The sequence below is a fragment of the Triticum dicoccoides genome, chromosome 5A (genome assembly GCF_002162155.2).
Source record: "Triticum dicoccoides isolate Atlit2015 ecotype Zavitan chromosome 5A, WEW_v2.0, whole genome shotgun sequence".
Lineage (NCBI taxonomy): Eukaryota > Viridiplantae > Streptophyta > Magnoliopsida > Poales > Poaceae > Triticum > Triticum dicoccoides.
The window spans coordinates 350,451,305-350,461,440 of NC_041388.1; positions in this window are offsets into that span (position 1 = coordinate 350,451,305).

The following is a 10,136-nucleotide window of genomic DNA, read 5'->3' on the forward strand; positions in this document are numbered from 1 at the left end:
AAAATAAATCAATAATGCAAAAAACAAAACAAAAAAACAGGAAAAAAGAATTAAAAAATAAAGCAAAAAACAAAAGAAAATAAATAATGCAAAAAACAAAACAAAAAAACAGGAAAAAACTATTTTTCTAGTAAAGTTAATCACAAACTTGTGATTCACATAAATTTCAAAGAATTCAAATTTTAACTATTCAAATTTGAAAACTAATGGCACTAACAGAAAGTTTATAATTTTGCTGACCTAAAAGCAAAAGGAATTAAAAAATAAAGCAAAAAACAAAAGAAAATAAATAATGCAGAAAACAAAAAAAAACTAGAAAAAAACTATTTTTCTAGTAAAGTTAATCACAAACTTGTGATTCACATAAATTTCAAAGAATTCAAATTTTAACTATTCAAATTTGAAAACTAATGGCACTAACAGAAAGTTTATAATTTTGCTGACCTAAAAGCAAAAATAATTAAAAATTAAAGCAAAAAACAAAAGAAAGTAAATAATGCAGAAAACAAAACAAAAAACTGGAAAAAAACTGTTTTTCTAGTAAAGTTAATCACAAACTTGTGATTCAAATAAATTTGAAAGAATTCAAATTTTAACTATTCAAATTTGAAAACTAATGGAATTAACAGAAAGTTTATAATTTTTCTAAAACTAAAAGCAAAAAGAATAAAAAAATAAAGCAAGAAACAAAAGAAAAATAAATAATGCAAAAAACAAAACAAAAAACTGGAAAAAAAACAAAAAAAGCTGCCACCTATTGGGCCACCACGGCCTGAATACGACTAGAAACCCAACCTGGGCCAGGATTCAGGCCCGCAGAAGGCCTAATAGGCCTACAGACAGCATAGTGTGAGATTAGGCCCGTAAGCCTACATTTGAGAGGAGCTCGAGAGGGCAGCCGCAGTGGGGCTTATAAACCACTCTCGAGCTCTCTCAGCTAGCGAGGTGGTACTAAACTTTTGACGCGGGGCAGCACAAGGCCTTTGGTCCCGGTTGGTGCCACCAACCGGTACTAAAGGGGTGCATTGGTCACGGTTCGTGGCACCAGCCGGGACCAATGCCCCCCTTTAGTCCCGGTTGGTGCCACCAACCGGGACCAAAGGCCTCCGCTTCCCGCCCTTTGGGCTGCTGAAAAGAGACCTTTGGTCCCGGTTGGTGGCACCAACCGGGACTAAAGGGGGGCATTGGTCCCGGTTTGTGCCATGAACCGGGAGCAATGCTCTTGGTATATAAGTGGCACTTAGAAATTTTGCAGAGTTCATCACACCAGTTGCCCCCGACGACGCCGAGCACATCGACGCCGCCAGGCTGCTCCACCTCGCCGTCTATGCCGCCGCCGCCAACGCCGTCGCCTCCCCGAGCCCACGCTGTCCTCGTCGCCGACATCCCCGAGCCCGCCGTCCTCGTCATCCCCGTCGCCGCGTGCCTCCCCGAGCCCACCCTCCTCGTCCCTGTCTTCCCGTGCCGTCCCCATCACCGTGTGTCGCCCCGAGCCCGCCATCCTCATCGCCGGACTCCTGCCATCGGCGCCCCCTCGAAGTGAGCCCCTCCTTTCCCATGGTCCCGATCGAGCACCGCTCTTGCGCCCGAGCGTCCTTGCTCTCTGCCCCTGCTCCATGGTCGCCGCCGGCCCCGGCACATTGAAGAGCAGAAGGAGAGGAGAAGGAGAGGAGAGGAGAAGGAGTGGAGCAGCAGCAGCAACACGCCCCTGCTCCAGGCTTTGAAATTTCTGATTTTTTTCAGATATGAAAAGTGCATATAGAGGGTGTTTGATCAAATGCTAGATGGCTTTGGGCATTTTTAGAATTTAGGATATTTTTTGTGGTGAGGTACTGATGCAAGACAAAGGTGATGGCAAAATTTCAGAATTTTTGGATTGGTTTAGAATAGGTTTTCAGCAAGGAATTTGAATCTGGTTAAAATTTCATTTGAATGAAATTTGAAAATTTTGAACTATGGATAAGAAGGTTTTTGGTGAAATGGAGTGTGGGTACTGTCATGAAGTTGGAGTAATTTTTGTGGTTGTAAAAGAGTTAGGAAAATTTAGAATGTGCTAAATATGTCAAAAATGTTTTTTTGTTCATAGAAAGTTTTTTGTTCATATAAAGTTTTTTGTTCATATACAGAAAGTTTTTAAATATGACTATGGATATATGAGCAATGATGATCCATGGATGTGTGCATTGATATATATGTATTTTTGTTCATAGCATTTTTTTCCATTTATATATGTATGTGGCTATAGATGGATATATATATATATATGAGAAATGATGATCCATGGAAAAGTTTTATATATGCAAAAATTACATTTTTAGAAAAGTTTTATATATCTAGCTAGGAAAGGAAGAAGAAGAAAAAGAATGAGAGGAAAAAGGAAAATAAGAAGAGGAAGAAACGAGAAGAAGAGGAGAGGAAGAAGAGGAGAAACAAATAAGAAGAAAAAAAAGAAGAAAAAGAAGAGGAGAAGAAGAACGTGATGTCTACTACACAACCTTCTTCTTGTAGACGTTGTTGGGCCTCCAAGTGCAGAGGTTTGTAGGACAGTAGCAAATTTCCCTCAAGTGGATGACCTAAGGTTTATCAATCCGTAGGAGGCATATGATGAAGATGGTCTCTCTCAAGCAACCCTGCAACCAAATAACAAAGAGTCTCTTGTGTCCCCAATGTTGGAGATATGCCCTAGAGGCAATAATAAATTGATTATTATTATATTTCCTTGTTCATGATAATCGTTTATTATCCATGCTAGAATTGTATTGATAGGAAACTCAGATACATGTGCGGATACATAGACGACACCATGTCCCTAGTAAGCCTCTAGTTGACTAGCTCGTTGATCAATAGATGGTTACGGTTTCCTGACCATGGACATTGGATGTCATTGATAACGGGATCACATCATTAGGAGAATGATGTGATGGACAAGACCCAATCCTAAGCCTAGCACAAAGATCGTGTAGTTCGTATGCTAAAGCTTTTCTAATGTCAAGTATCATTTCCTTAGACCATGAGATTGTGCAACTCCCGGATACCGTAGGAGTGCTTTGGGTGTGCCAAACGTCACAACATAACTGGGTGGCTATAAAGGTACACTACAGGTATCTCCAAAAGTATCTGTTGGGTTGGCATGAATCGAGACTGGGATTTGTCACTCCGTCTAAACGGAGAGGTATCTCTGGGCCCACTCGGTAGGACATCATCATAATGTGCACAATGTGATCAAGGAGTTTATCACGGATGATGTGTTACGGAACGAGTAAAGGGACTTGCCGGTAACGAGATTGAACAAGGTATCGGGATACCGACGATCGAATCTCGGGCAAGTATCGTACCGCTAGACAAAGGGAATTGTATACGGGATTGATTAAGTCCTTGACATCGTGGTTCATCCGATGAGATAATCGTGGAACATGTGGGAGCCAACATGGGTATCCAGATCCCGCTGTTGGTTATTGACCGGAGAGTCATCTCGGTCATGTCTGCATGTCTCCCGAACCCGTAGGGTCTACACACTTAAGGTTCGGTGATGCTAGGGTTATAGAGATATTAGTATGCGGTAACCCGAAAGTTGTTCGGAGTCCCGGATGAGATCTCGGACGTCACGAGATGTTCCGGAATGGTCCGGAGGTAAAGAATTATATATAGGAAGTGCTATTTCGGCTATCGGGACAAGTTTCGGGGTCACCGGTATTGTACCGGGACCACCGGAAGGGTCCCGGGGGTCCACCGGGTGGGGCCACCTGCCCCGGGGGGCCACATGGGCTGTAGGGGTGCGCCTTGGCCTATATGGGCCAAGGGCACCAGCCCCTAGAGGCCCATGCGCCAAAGGGACAAGAGGAGGGGAGAGTCCTAAAGGGGGAAGGCACCTCCGAGGTGCCTTGGGGAGGATGGACTCCTCCCCCCCCCTTGGCTGCACCCTTCCTTGGAGGAAGGGGCAAGGCTGCCCCTCCCCCCTCTCCCTTGGCCCTATATATAGTGGGGGAAAGGGAGGGCAACCATACCCAAGCCCTGGCGCCTCCCTCTCCCTCCCATGACACATCTCCCTCCTCCCGCAGCGCTTGGCGAAGCCCTGTTGGAATCCCGCTACTTCCACCACCACACTGTCGTGCTGCTGGATCTCCATCAACCTCTCCTCCCCCCTTGCTGGATCAAGAAGGAGGAGACGTCGCTGCTCCGTACGTGTGTTGAACGCGGAGGTGCCGTCCGTTCGGCGCTAGGATCATCGGTGATTTGAATCACGACGAGTACGACTCCATCAACCCCGTTCTCTTGAACGCTTCCGCGCGCGATCTACAAGGGTATGTAGATCCACTCCTCCCTCGTTGCTAGATGACTCCATAGATAGATCTTGGTGACACGTAGGAAAATTTTGAATTTATGCTACGTTCCCCAACAATGGCATCATGAGCTAGGTCTATGCGTAGTTTCTATGCACGAGTAGAACACAAAGTAGTTGTGGGCGTTGATTTTGTTCAATATGCTTGCCGTTACTAGTCTTATCTTGATTCGGCGGCATCGTGGGATGAAGCGGCCCGGACCGACCTTACACGTACTCTTACGTGAGACTGGTTCCACCGACTGATATGCACTAGTTGCATAAGGTGGCTAGCGGGTGTCTGTCTCTCCTACTTTAGTCGGATCGGATTCGATGAAAAGGGTCCTTATGAAGGGTAAATAGCAATTGGCATATCACGTTGTGGTTTTTGCGTAGGTAAGAAACGTTCTTGCTAGAAACCCATAGCAGCCACGTAAAACATGCAAACAACAATTAGAGGACGTCTAACTTGTTTTTGCAGGATATGCTATGTGATGTGATATGGCCAAAAGGATGTGATGAATGATATATGTGATGTATGAGATTGATCATGTTCTTGTAATAGGAATCACGACTTGCATGTCGATGAGTATGACAACTGGCAGGAGCCATAGGAGTTGTCTTAATTTATTTATGACCTGCGTGTCAACATAAACGTCATGTAATTACTTTACTTTATTGCTAACCGTTAGCTATAGTAGTAGAAGTAATAGTTGACGAGACAACTTCATGAAGACACGATGATAGAGATCATGATGATGGAGATCATGGTGTCATGCCGGTGACAAGATGATCATGGAGCCCCAAGATGGAGATCAAAGGAGCTATATGATATTGGCCATATCATGTCACTATTATTTGATTGCATGTGATGTTTATCATGTTTATACATCTTGTTTACTTAGAACGACGGTAGTAAATAAGATGATCCCTCACTAAAATTTCAAGAAAGTGTTCCCCCTAACTGTGCACCGTTGCGACAGTTCGTTGTTTTGAAGCACCACGTGATGATCGGGTGTTAGATTCTAACGTTCACATACAACGGGTGTAAGCCAGATTTACACACGCGAAACACTTAGGTTGACTTGACGAGCCTAGCATGTACAGACATGGCCTCGGAACACAAGAGACCGAAAGGTCGAGCATGAGTCGTATGGTAGATACGATCAACATGAAGATGTTCACCGATATTGACTAGTCCGTCTCACGTGATGATCGGACACGGCCTAGTTGACTCGGATCATGTAATCACTTAGATGACTAGAGGGATGTCTATCTGAGTGGGAGTTCATAAGATGAACTTGTTTATCCTGAACATAGTCAAAAGGATTTTGCAAATTATGTCGTAGCTCGCGCTTTAGTTCTACTGTTTAGATATGTTCCTAGAGAAAATTTACTTGAAAGTTGATAGTAGCAATTATGCAGACTAGGTCCGTAAACTGAGGATTGTCCTCATTGCTTCATAGAAGGCTTATGTCCTTAATGCACCGCTCAGTGTGCTGAACCTCGAACGTCGTCTGTGGATGTTGCGAACATCTGACATACACGTTTTGATGACTACATGATAGTTCAGTGCGTAATGCTAAATGGTTTAGAATTGAGGCACCGAAAACGTTTTGAAACATCGCGAAACATATGAGATGTTTCGAGGGCTGAAATTGGGATTTCAGGCTTGTGCCCACGTCAAGAGGTATAAGACCTCCGACGATTTTCTTAACCTGCAAACTAAGGGAGAAAAGCTCAATTGTTGAGCTTGTGCTCAGATTGTCTGAGTACAACAATCATTTGAATCGAGTGGGAGTTGATCTTCCAGATGAGACAGTGATGTTTCTCCAAAGTCATTGCCACCAAGCTGCTAGAGCTTCGTGATGAACTATAATATATCAGGGATATATATGATGATCCTTGAGATATTCGTGATGTTTGACACCACAAAAGTAGAAATCAAGAAGGAGCATCAATTGTTGATGGTTGGCGAAACCACTAGTTTCAAGAAGGGCAAGGGCAAGAAGGGATACTTCATGAAACGGCAATTCAGCTGCTGCTCTAGTGAAGAAACCCAAGGTTGAACCCAAACCCGAGACTAAGTGCTTCTGTAATAAGGGGAACAACCACTAGAGCGGGATTACCCTAGATACTTGGTAGATGAGAAGGCTGGCAAGGTCGATAGAAGTATATTGGATATACATTGTGTTGATGTGTACTTTACTAGTACTCCTAGTAGCACCAGGGTATTAGATACCGGTTCGGTTGCTAAGTGTTAGTAACTCGAAATAAAAGCTACGGAATAAACGGAGACTGGCTAAAGGTGAGCTGACGATATGTGTTGGAAGTGTTTCCAATGTTGATATGATCAAGCATCGCATGCTCCCTCTACCATCGAGATTGGTGTTTGCGTTGAGCATAGACATGATTGGATTATGTCTATCGCAATACGGCTATTCATTTAAAGAGAATAATGGTTACTCTGTTTATTTGAATAATACCTTCAATGGTCTTACACCTGAAATGAATGGTTTATTGAATCTCGATCGTAGTGATACGCATGTTCATGCCAAAAGATATAAGATAGTAATGATAGTACCACCTACTTGTGGCACTGCCACGTAAGTCATATCGGTATAAAACGCATGAAGGATCTCCATGTTGATGGATCTTTGGGCTCACTCGTTTTGAAAAGTTTGAGACATGTGAACCATGTCTATTGGTGTATATGCATGAAGAAACTCCATGCAAATGGACCGTTTGGACTCACTTGATCTTGAATCACTTGAGACATGCAAATCATACCACATGGGCAAGATGACTGAAAGCCTCGTTTTAGTAAGACGGAACAAGATAGCAACTCGTTGGAAGTAACACATTTTGATGTGTGCAGTCCAATGAGTGCTGAGGCGTATAGTGGATATCGTTATGTTCTTCACAGATGATTTGAGTAGATGTTGAGTATATTTACTTGATGAATCACGAGTCTGAATTATTGAAAGGTTCAAGTAATTTCAGGGTGAAGTTGAAAGATCGTCATGACAAGAGGATAAAATATCTATGATATGATCATAGAGATGAATATCTGAATTACGAGTTTGGCACAGAATTAAGACATTGTGGAAATCGTTTCACAACTAATACAGCCTAGAACACCATAGTGTGATGGTGTGTCCGTACATCATAACTGCACCCTATTGGATATGATGCATACCATGATGTCTCTTATCGAATTACCACAATAGTTTATGGGTTAGGCATTAGAGACAACCACATTCACTTTAAATAGGGCACCACGTAATTCCGATGAGATGACACCGTATGAACTATGGTTTAGAGAAACCTAAGCTGTCATTTCTTAAAAGTTTGGGGCTGTGACGCTTATGTGGAAAAGTTTCAGGCTGATAAGCTCGAACCCAAAGCGGATAAATGCATCTTCATAGGACACCCAAAACAGTTGGGTATACCTCCTATCTCAGATCCGAAAGCAATAAGGGATTGTTTCTAGAATCGGGTCCTTTCTCGAGGAAAAGTTTCTCTCGAAAGAATTGAGTGGGAGGATGGTGGAGACTTGATGAGGTTATTGAACCGTCTCTTCAACTAGTGTGTGGCAGAGCACAGGGAGTTGTTCCTGTGGCACCTACACCAATTGAAGTGGAAGCTTATGATAGTGATCATGAAACTTCAGATCAAGTCACTACCAAACCTCGTGGGATGACAAGGATGCGTACTACTTCAGAGTGGTACATAATCCTGTCTTGGAAGTCATGTTGCTAGACAACAATGAACCTACGAGCCATGGAGAAGCGATGGTGGGCCCGGATTCCGATAAATGGCTCGAGGCCATAAAATCCGAGAGAGGATCCATGTATGAAAACAAAGTGTAGACTTTGGTGGAACAGCTCGATGGTCGTAAGGCTGTTGAGTACAGATGGATTTTAAAAGGAAGACGGACAATGATGGTAAGTATCACCATTAAGAAAGCTCGACTTGTCGTTAAGATGTTTTCCGACAAGTTCAAGGAGTTGACTACGGTGAGACTTTCTCACTCGTAGCGATGCTAAGAGTCTGTTGGAATTATATTAGCGATTACTGCGTTATTTATGAAATCTTGCAGATAGGATGTCAAATCATTGTTTCCTCGACGATTTTTCTTGAGGAAAGGTTGTATGTGATACAACCGGAAGGTTTTGTCAATCCTGAAAGATGCTAATAAGTATACAAAGCTCCAGCTATCCTTCTAAGGACTAGAGTAAGCATCTAGGAGTTGGAATGTATGCTTTGATGAGATGATCAAAGATTTTGGGTGTATACAAAGTTTATGAGAAATTTGTATTTCCGAAGAAGTGAGTGGGAGCACTATAGAATTTCTGATGAGTATATGTTGTTGACATATTGATGATCAAAAATGACATAGAATTTCTGGAAAGCATATAGGGTTATTTGGAAAGTGTTTTTCAATGGAAAGCCTGGATTAAGCTGCTTGAACATTGAGCATCAAGATCTATAAGGATAGATCAAAACGCTTAATGGTACTTTCAAATGAGCACATTCCTTGACATGATCTTGAAGGTGTTCAAGATGGATCAGTCAAAGAAGGAGTTCTTGCCTGAGTTGTAAGGTATGAAGTTAAGACTTAAAGCTCGACCATGGCAGAATAGAGAGAAAGGACGAAGGTCGTCCCCTATGCTTAAGACATAGGCTCTACAGTATGCTATGCTGTGTGCCGCACCTGAAGTGTGCCTTGCCATGAGTCAGTCAAGGGGTACAAGAGTGATCCAAGAATGGATCACAGGACAGCGGTCAAAGTTATCCTTAGTAACTAGTGGACTAAGGAATTTTCTCGATTATGGAGGTGGTAAAAGAGTTCGTCGTAAAGGGTTACGCCGATGCACACTTTGACACTAATCCAAATTATTCTGAGTAGTAAATTTTATCTGGATTCGTATAGTAGAACAGTTATTTGGAATAGCTCCAAATAGAACGTGGTAGCTGCATCTAGGAGATGACATAGAGATTTGTAAAGCACACACGGATCTGAAAGGTTCAGACCCGTTGACTATAACCTCTCTCACAAGCATAACATGATCAAACCCAGAACTCATCGAGTGTTAATCACATGGTAAATGTGAACTAGATTATTGACTCTAGTAAACTCTTTGGGTGTTAGTCACATGGGGATGTGACCTTGAGTGTTAATCACATATCGATGTGAACTAGATTATTGACTCTAGTGCAAGTGGGAGACTGTTGGAAATATGCCCTAGAGGCAATAATAAATTGATTATTATTATATTTCCTTGTTCATGATAATCGTTTATTATCCATGCTAGAATTGTATTGATAGGAAACTCAGATACATGTGTGGATACATAGACAACACCATGTCCCTAGTAAGCCTCTAGTTGACTAGCTCGTTGATTAATAGATGGTTACGGTTTCCTGACCATGGACATTGGATGTCATTGATAACGGGATCACATCATTAGGAGAATGATGTGATGGACAAGACCCAATCCTAAGCCTAGCACAAAGATCGTGTAGTTCGTATGCTAAAGCTTTTCTAATGTCAAGTATCATTTCCTTAGACCATGAGATTGTGCAACTCCCGGATACCGTAGGAGTGCTTTGGGTGTGCCAAACGTCACAACGTAACTGGGTGGCTATAAAGGTACACTACAGGTATCTCCAAAATTATCTGTTGGGTTGGCACGAATCGAGACTGGGATTTGTCACTCCATCTAAACGGAGAGGTATCTCTGGGCCCACTCGGTAGGACATCATCATAATGTGCACAATGTGATCAAGGAGTTTATCACGGGATGATGTGTTA